Raw genomic sequence first — 10,478 nt, 5'->3', positions numbered from 1 at the left:
AAGATCTGGAAAGTTTGATTTTACAAATTCAAGAAATATTTTTTTTTTTATAAACCCCCCCCCAAAAAAACCCCACAAAACAACAGGTCTATGGGTATGATGCCTTGTCAATGACACTAATCAGGGCACATTCGCATATATTTGTTATTAACAATTCGACTGAACCACCTTTATGTGATCTACGATTCGCCCGCTATCCTGTCAACGCCAGGTGTATTATTTGCAAGGTTAACGCTCTTGATTAAACTAATATTTTTTTCAGGAAATAAGTGTATGATTTAAAAATATGTATTCAAATATAATACTCACTATATATATATTGTAGTAATATCCATATTTTTAAAACTGTATTGATCTTAGTTTACGTTTTCAAATTTTAGCGCCCTTATTTGCTTGCATGAAAAACGATTGACGTGTGACCTCACATTTTTTAATGATGTCACTCACTAATGCATAAAAATAAACATGCAGACGACACTTCGATAGATATTTTGGGCATGATCGCTATAAATTACAAAAACTATAAATGTCATACGGTACATGTGTTTTTGACCTATTTTGGTTCCTATGTAGAAAAAACTAATTTTTAAGGTAACAAATAATTTCTTAGCTATTTGACTGTCCACACATCTTACAGACTTAGAACGTAAACAAACGGTAGGTTTTACTTTAAAAAAAAAGTGAAATCCCAAATAACACGACTTAATAGAGACAACGACTCAACAGGGGTGAGAGTATTTATTTTCTGTCTATCATTTTTGAATGACGTCAGTCTTTGAATAACGTTGCATACAAGAACAATTGCTTCCGTTTTTAGAAGGCAGAAAACTTTCAATGTAAAATTGTTATTTATTTCACCGTCTTTGAAGAAAGGACGATTTTCAAAAAGTACCATTTGTTAAACGTTATATTTGTCCACCACTGCAAACACATAGTTCTTCAAACTAAATCAGAATAAGAAAATTAACTTACTATTTTCAAGTCTTGATCCAGTCGATTTCTAACAATGATCCAAATGAATCTTCTTCTAACAATGACAAAATATCTCAAACGAATCTCCTAACAATGACGTAGTAGATCGAATAACAATCGTGACAATTAAACCATATCTAGCCTTTTTATACTCTTCGTGCCAGCCTAAGTAGGTCAGGGGCCGGTCTAAGTAGGTCAGGGGCCGGGTCAGTAGGTCAGGGCCGGGTCAGTAGGACGTTGCACACGGCACAGTAGGCCAGTCTAAGTAGGTCACGGTCAGTCTAAGTAGGTCAGGGCCAGTAGGACGAGGTCACGCGACGTCATCAAGGTCAAGGTCACTGAAAAGTAGGTCATGATTCTATACAGGCCCCCTTACTACTGCTAACTATACAAAAACGTTACACATCGAAAAAATTATGCTGTCTAACCTAATGGCGTCCAAGTAAAGTTGGGCCCGTGGTCTTTGAACCGCGAAATATAATTGGTCCAGCGCAGTTGTCAATCACGCCGTACGGAGGGGTCAATTTCAATTCAATTTCAAATAATTCCATTTTATAATTACTGTTTTGTAATAGGCGTTTGGATTGGTTAAAATGCTATCACGTGATCTAAAAAAAGCAATGTTCATTCTTCCATGAACGTGAAAACTGCACGTTTTCGGTAAACAACGGAATCCCAGAGGATTCCATCGTTTCTATTTTTATCCCAAGTTCGTCTGCACTGTGAGTGACGGTGACAATTCAGGCTTTAAACTACTCCGGTTTTGAACTGAGACACAATGTATATGACCGGCCACAAAAACGAAGCTTCTATTAGAAGTTATAGCAGCCCGATAGCACACCATGGTTGGCCCAACGTAAACCGACCGTATCAAATGTGGATAAAAGGTTATAAAATTTAAAATAACAGAGCATCAACTGATAACGCACACATGTTTTCGATGAATTTTGAACTAATTAACATGACGAAGAGCGTCAAATTATTTAGAAGATTTATCTACTACGCCGAGATAGCACACCATGGTTGGCCCAACGTCGACAGCACATTGATTTATTTATCACCAGCTATTGAATGTCAAACATTTGGTAATTTTGACATATAGTCTTAGAGAGGAAACCCACACTATTTTACCATTAGTAGGAAGGGATCTTTCATATGCACCATCCCTCATGATAGCACATACCACGGTCTTTGGTATACCAGTCGTGATACACTGGCTGGAACGAGAAACGGCCATTGGGCCCACCGACGGGGATCAATCCCAAATCGACCGTGCATCAAGCGAGAGCTTTACCACTGGACTACATCCCGCCCCATGAAACTACTTATTCATAATTCTAAAACTAAATAACCTAGCTATTACATGTCTTGCCACACTATAGACTTTCTCTTATTTTGTTCCATGTTGATGGACATTACTTGTCGTGTTTTAGTTCTTGATTTTTTTTAAATCCTATTCAGTGTTGCACATTAAATATGTTTAAAAAGATATAAAGGCTATTTCTTTTTAAAATGGGGGGGGGGGGGGGGTGGTTAAGCCTGAAGATTTTTCTAAATGTGGGGAGGGATATCTTTATACAGATTCTGCTATGTTAACCATTATTAAAAAAATACTGAAAATGTGTAGGGGTCCAAAAATGTCCAGGCCCTCCCCTCCCCTCCCCATCCCATGATTTTTAAAAGGAATAGCTCTAATAAAATTATAAACTGAAAATAGTCAAATATGATGGCAAAAACTCGCTTCCTTTTGCGGCCCCCACTTCGGTCCGATGCATATCTTAACCAATTTCTAAGATGCAGTTCCGCTTCTGCGTCTTTTATGTTGCTGTTTTTGGCAGCATCTTCAGTAAATAAGAAATGGTAAATATTAAATACATATTTTCAACTTATTAGATGTAGAATTATGTCACAAGTTAAAGGGACATTCCTGAGTTTGCTGCATTATAAAATGTTTCCGATTAATAAAATCTCTCTATGATTAAACTTACATATTAAATATATTTTCTTGTTTAGAATATCAGTGTTTGTATATTCAATGTGTTTCTTGTCGTCTTAATATTTGTAAGAAGCCCAAACTGGATTTTGTCTTCAAATAATTTTTAGGAAATAAAATGAAATTTACGCTAGTACAAATATTAAAACGATGAGAAACACGTTTAGTATACAGCCTCTATGTTGTGCAGGGAAATATATTTGATATGTAATTACAGTCGTTAAAAAGTCTCTGTTAGTCGATAACATCTTAAAAATTGCAGCAAACTCGGGAATGTCCCTTTAACCTAATTATTAGAAATTAGAAGTTGAACATTATTGAATTAATGTCTTTAACTTAAATTATTAGCAAAATTAATTATTGTAAACTTAATATATACTAACAAATTTCTAACAAACAATAGGTATTTCATGTCTGTGTACAGTTTATTATAGGATCTTCCACGAGTGTCCATTTCTTATCAAGTGTATGTCACAAACGAAATGATTTTTATTTGCCTTAGTGAGTGACAAATGAATATTATTTTAAGTCTGATATCCTATTTATTACCCAAATACTTATGTTTTAAATTGAGAAATCATTGTATAAGAATGCAGACGGTGATCATTTGTGACGTCAAGTGGGACGTAACACTCCTAGTGGAACAAAACACTACCAAGATATTTTGAACCATAATATTAGGGGTAATAATACCTTTTATCACCTTTCTGAGCATTAAATTCCTGATGCCGTTTTTTGTTTTCCTACTGCCAACCGAGTTGTACTGACAGGCGAAGGGCTGGGTGAATATGCACTCCATTATTCTCACAATTAGATCCATTGCTGTTATGCGTCCAAATAATTCAAATAGGCAACCTATATGTAATACATAAGTACAGCAGCATTAAATATCATCAAATATGTTGCAAGTGGATGTTATATTAATTGTTCAGCTCTTAACATACATATTAAAATCACACATTACAGATTTATATTATTTGTTAGAATATGTCACATGATGTTTTGAAAAATTATTTTTTGTGAACAAATAATATATTACATTATGTCCACACACCGTACTAATAAAATTTCAAGCAGACTGCCTGAAATTTTCAATATCACTTTGTAGATGCCAACAGTGTTAATATAAATATCACATACTTTTTATTATCCCCAGATCAATGACAATGTCAGGCTTGGGAAGCCCTGAATCACTGCCTTCTAATATGCAAAAGGTAAATTTGTCGTTAGTCGTACGCAAAAAACTCTAAAAACGTGGATCATAAACACCTTCAATTTTCACCTAGTCATATTCATTTTATGCAAAATATGCCATAATAGCTGACTTGGGATAGGAATTGTAACTTTACGTTTGGAAATATTGTATGGCATAATAAATATAAATTGTTATTTAGAGTAGAGAAGTCGGAAAAGGAGTTTAACTGTTGCCTTTCAACATAATAAATAGGGCAGTCTAAAATAAAATGTTTTCCATCTTCCACAGCTTGAGAAGTACAATGAAAAGAGATCCTCTGTTCAATTACTTTTTTAAGTTTACAGAATCTTTCAAGTTCAATATGAAGATTGTGCACACTGATTCTCATTTTAGTAAATTGTCTGCGTTGTTCGAAGTTTGGTGTGCAGAGCAGGTAGTTTTCGAATTTAAATTCTGATTTAAATAGACTGTATGTTCTGAGTTTAGAATCATTGTTTTGAATAGTATCTGACTAGAATTTTAAATATTTCGACTCGAGTTTTTGTTTCAAGTTACATGTATCTCTGTGAGGGTATAAAGAGCCATGGTTGTCCCATATTTGACAGCCAATATTGATACATCATTTTTATATAAAATGACCAATTTAAATTAGATGAGTTATTATAATAATATGATTCCAAGTATGCTTTATGCACTACTGACGAACAATCATGTGTTCCCAATCTAAACCAGTATTTTGCTGCAAGGGGTAAGCATGTAATAAGAAGTGGGTACTGGTCAAGTTCACCGCGTATAGCATCATGAGCGCTTCTTTTGTTAACACCAAGTAGGTATTTATAGAATTTTATTTGAACACTTTCGAATGGAGTATTGTCACATATATTTTTGAAATTCCAACGGTCTACTCCTTTGAGATAATAGGGGCTCCTATCTAAATTGAAAGGCAGGGAGCTACGAAAAGGTTTGGAAGTTAGTAGGCCGAGAGTAGCTCGTTAATTGGACCCATGTGTGCTGATGTGTTTCCCTAGGTTGCCCATAAGGGCCCTTAAAAGGGCCTGAATAGTTCAGCTCTCTCTTTTCTAGCTACACGTGTGGCGTATATATCCAAGTAAGGTTCAAGCATGCTATCCTGGGCACACACACACCCTCGGCTATCTGGGCTGTCTGTCCAGGACAGTCGATTAGTGATTAGTTGTTAATGATAGAGAAGTCGGTGTAGTGGCCTTACATATACCCATTTATCATAGTAAAACTCGCTCTGGGTGGGTATCGGTACCGTGGTGCGATCCCAGTACCTACCAGTCTCATGTCCGATGGCTTAAATTTGGAGTAAACCATGCACCAACACATATTTGTAACCAGAAACAGGCTCATCGGAACGATTTTTCAGGTGTGTGTATGTGTGGTGTGTGTGCGTGCGCGTGTGTGTTCGATACTATACCAAGCATAATGTATAAACATGTTACAGTTAATCTGTATAATCAGGTAATATGTATATTACCTGGGTCTTTTCCAGGTAATATGTGTATTACCTGATTGTTTTCAGGTAATATGTGTATTACCTGATTGTTTTCAGGTGATATGTATATTACCTGGGTCTTTTCCAGGTAATATGTGTATTACCCGATTGTTTTCAGGTAATATGTGTATTACCTGATTGTTTTCAGGTAATATGTGTATTACCTGATTGTTTTCAGGTGATATGCATATTACCTAGGTCTTTTCCAGGTAATATGTGTATTACCTGATTGTTTTCAGGTGATATGCATATTACCTGAAATATGTCCCACCATTTTATACAGATTACCTGAAACTTTCAGAATGCCATCAACGATGTTGTCGTTTAAATCGGCAAATGTAACTTACACGTATTCAAGTAATACACGTATAGTGTACACGTATCCCTCTACTTGATACATATTACCTGAATAAAACAGTGTGATGGTATTGTGGTAATCTTTATTCACCGAAACACCCATATTAATCACTATAGAATTGTAGTTAACAGTAATATATTATTTAGTCAAATTTCAATGGTCAATGGGCCATTGTTCATTTCACACTCTTGTTTGTGCATGGCAGGCTGGAATGACAGCGCTTTAAAACATTTACATCGATTTGTCTGGCAACTCTTAGTTCCAGCACAGTTGGATTTTGTGAAACTGCATCTTGAAACCTTGTGCACCGCATCTTGACTCCAGTTGCACAGCTTGGCGTAGGGAAATGTTCTTGTCAGTGCAGATATCGTCAACCAAACACAAGGCTGTAGCACACACACACACACACACACACACACACACACACACACACACACACACACACACACACATCAAACGGGTTTCTAGAGTATTTTCCATCTAAGATTTCACATTTCACAGCAATTGTATAGATATCATTGTCGCTACACTCGGTCACGATACCGATGATATTCTTGGGATCTGCACGTCCTCTGTCAACAGAAAGAATGGGCACTGTCACATTTTCTCCGAATTGCACAAGACTCTGGGGGTGTCTTGGCTTCCTACGAATGACGACGAGGTCGGGGCACAACTGCTTCAGCTCACAGATAACTTGCGCAGTAAATTCAGATCATTTGTCACTTTGCGGTATTGCAGGGGCTCCCAGTAAAAGGTAAATGTCCAGCAACTGATATGCCACTTCCGCTGCACGCTTAGAAATGAGAAGACGGAGGACGCACAACTTGGTAAGGTGATCTTGGTACACGATGATCCACTTGTATTGACCCTGACTCATAGACTGCATGTCAATGAGATCCCCAAAACCCCCCCTCTGCGCACGCGCCTGCTGTGTGTGTGGATTACAGAGGAAGTTTGTGATTGTGTGATATTATTCTCGGAAAGGACAGGTCGCGGAATTGTGCACGAAGGCGTATGTGTTTTCGCGTGTGTAAGTTGTCGGTTTGGTGTTTTTGTCAAATGTTACAGAGCTGCGCTTATGTCTCTCTTTTGATTTTTGAGTATTCTCTGCTATAACTTCTAATAGAAGCTTCGTTTTTGTGGGCTGTCATATACATTGTGTGTCTCAATTCAAAATCGGAGTCGTTTAAAGCCTGAATTGACTCGCAGTGCAGACGAACTTGGGATAAAAATAGAAACGGGAATTCTGTTGTTTACCGAAAAAGTGCAGTTTTGACGTTCATGGAAGAATGAACGTCGGTTTTTTAGATCACATGATAGCATTTTAACCAATCATGACGCCTATTACAAAACAGTAATTATAAAATGGAATTATATTTGTAGGAATAAAGTATATTATAAAAATAAATTTAATGGTTAAAGGCGCTCAATGACGGATGGTTGACCTAATTATTGACCCAACAAAGTATTATATGACAATATGTACATTTGATTTTTACCTAAAAGTACTTTACTGAACCATCTACATAACCAGCATATTTCCCTAATTATTGATATTTTAATAATGATAATAATTGAATTATGTCGACGGTCCATAATTCAGAGAAAAATAACGGCTATTTGGAGAGCAGAGGTGTTACGTATTATTTTGAGTCATGTGACAGGCATCCCCCAAATAACCGCAGTGTCAAAACGATTTACCAAGCTCGTGACTGTAACGAGAACGCTTGACCGTCCTCTGCGACATAGGGTAAATAGAAAAACCCCAAAGAAAATAAGTTATTAAAAATTAATAAAAACATGTACTGAATGATAATAAGCTTATACATTAATTTATTTTAGTAACAGAAGCATAAAAGGTAAATTTATCGTTAGTCGTACGCAAAAAACTGGATCATAAACACCTTCATTTTCCACCTAGTCATATTCATTTTATGCAAAATATGCCATAATAGCTGACTTGGGATAGGAATTGTAACGTTACGTTTGGAAATACAGCCGTCAATAAATGTTAATACATGGTTAAGAATTTCAATGTCACCATTATTGTATGACATAATAAATATAAATTGTTATTTAGAGTAGAGAAGTCGGAAAAGGAGTTTAACTGTTGCCTTTCAACATAATAAATAGGGCAGTCTAAAATATAATGTTTTTCATCTACCACAGCTTGAGAAGTACAAAGAAAAGAAATCCTCTGTTCAATTACTTTTTTAAGTTTACAGAATCTTCCAAGTTCAATATGAAGATTGTGCGCACTGATTCTCATTTTAGTAAATTGTCTGCGTTGTTCGAAGTTTGGTGTGCAGAGCAGGTAGTTTTTTAATTTAAATTCTGATTTAAATAGACTGTATGTTCTGAGTTTAGAATCATTGTTTTGAATAGTATCTGACTAGAATTTTATATATTTCGACTCGAGTTTTTGTTTCAAGTTACATGTATCTCTATGAGGGTATAAAGAGCCATGGTTGTCCCATATTTAAAAGCCAAAATTGATACAACATCATTTTTATATAAAATGACCAGTTTAAATTAGATGAGTTATTATAATAATATGATTCCAAGTATGTCTTATGCACTACTGACGAACAATCATGTGTTCCCAATCTAAACCAGTATTTTGCTGCAAGGGGTAAGCATGTAATAAGAAGTGGGTGCTGGCCAAGTTCACCGCGTATAGCATCATGAGCGCTTCTTTTGTTAACACCAAGTAGGTATTTATAGAATTTTATTTGAACACTTTCGAATGGAGTATTGTCACATATATTTTTGAAATTTCAACGGTCTACTCCTTTGAGATAATAGGGGCTCCTATCTAAATTGAAAGGCAGGGAGCTACGAATAGGTTTGGAAGTTAGTAGGCCGAGAGTAGCTCGTTAATTGGACCCATGTGTGCTGATGTGTCTCCCTAGGTTGCCCATAAGGGCACTTAAAAGGGCCTGAACAGTTCAGCTCTCTCTTTTCAAGCTACACGTGTGGCGTATATATCCAATTAAGGTTCAAGCACGCTATCCTGGGCACACACACACCTTCGGCTACCTGGGCTGTCTGTCCAGGACAGTCAATTAGTGATTAGTTGTTAATGATAGAAAAGTCGGTGTAGTGGCCTTACACATACCCATTTATAATAGTAAAACTCGCTCTGGGTGGGTATCGGTACCGTGGTGCGATCCCAGGAACCTACCAGTCTCATGTCCGATGGCTTAAATTTGGAGTAAACCATGCACCAACACATATTTGTAACCAGAAACAGGCTCATCGGAACGATACATATTCAGGTGTATGAATGTGTGATGTGTGTGTGCGTGCGCGTGTGTGTGCGATACTTTACCAAGCATAATGTATAAACATGTTACAGTTAATCTGTATAATCAGGTAATATGTATATTACCTGGGTCTTTTCCAGGTAATATGTGTATTACCTGATTGTTTCCAGGTAATATGTGTATTACCTGATTGTTTTCAGGTAATATGTGTATTACCTGATTGTTTTCAGGTAATATGTATATTACCTGATTGTTTTCAGGTGATATGTGTATTACCTGGGTCTTTTCCAGGTAATATGTGTATTACCTGATTGTTTTCAGGTAATATGTATATTACCTGGGTCTTTTAAGGTAATATGTGCATTACCTGATTGTTTTCAGGTGATATGCATATTACCCGAAATATGTCCCACCATTTTATACAGATTACCTGAAACTTTCAGAATGCCATCAACGATGTTGTCGTTTAACTCGGCAAATGTAACTTACACGTATTCAAGTAATCTAGTGTACACGTATCCCTCTACTTGATACATATTACCTGACATAAAACAGTGTTATGGTATTGTGGTAATCGTTATTCACCGAAACACTCATATTAATTACTATAGCATTGTAGTGTAACAGTAATATATTATTTAGTCAAATTTCAATGGTCAGTGGGCTATTGTTCATTTCACACTCTTGTTTGTGCATGGCAGGCTGGAATGACAGCGCTTTAAAACATTTACATCGATTTGTCTGGCAACTCTTAGTTCCAGCACAGTTGTATCTTGACTCTAGTTGCACAGCTTGGCGTAGGGAAATGTTCTTGTCGGTGCAGACATCGTCAACCGAATACAAGGCTGTAGCGCACACACACACACACACACATATCAAACTGGTTTCTAGAGTATTTTCCATCCAAGATTTCACCTTTCACAGCAATTGTGTAGATACCATTGTCGTTACACTCGGTCACGATACCGATGATATTCCTGGGATCTGCACGTCCTCTGTCAACAGAAAGAATGGGCACTGTCACATTTTCTCCGACTTGCACAAGACTCTGGGGGTGTCTTGGCTTCCTACGAATGACGACGAGGTCGGGGCACAACTGCTTCTGCTCACAGATCATTTGTCACTTAGGGGCTCCCAGTAAAAGGTAAATGTCCAGCAACTGATATGCCACTTCC

General features: G+C 36.7%; 1 protein-coding gene across 2 annotated transcripts in view; it reads right to left on the bottom strand.

Annotated features, from left to right (window-relative positions):
- Window positions 1-10,478, bottom strand: part of LOC121378543 (kinetochore protein Nuf2-like) — a 98,231-nt gene that overhangs the window by 1,787 nt on the left and 85,966 nt on the right. The gene's annotated exons all lie outside the window — the stretch shown is intronic.

Source organism: Gigantopelta aegis, chromosome 8 (assembly GCF_016097555.1).
Source record: "Gigantopelta aegis isolate Gae_Host chromosome 8, Gae_host_genome, whole genome shotgun sequence".
Taxonomy (NCBI): Eukaryota; Metazoa; Mollusca; class Gastropoda; order Neomphalida; family Peltospiridae; genus Gigantopelta; species Gigantopelta aegis.
The sequence above is the reverse complement of the archived record's forward strand: the minus strand, read 5'-3'. Positions and strand labels throughout refer to the sequence as shown.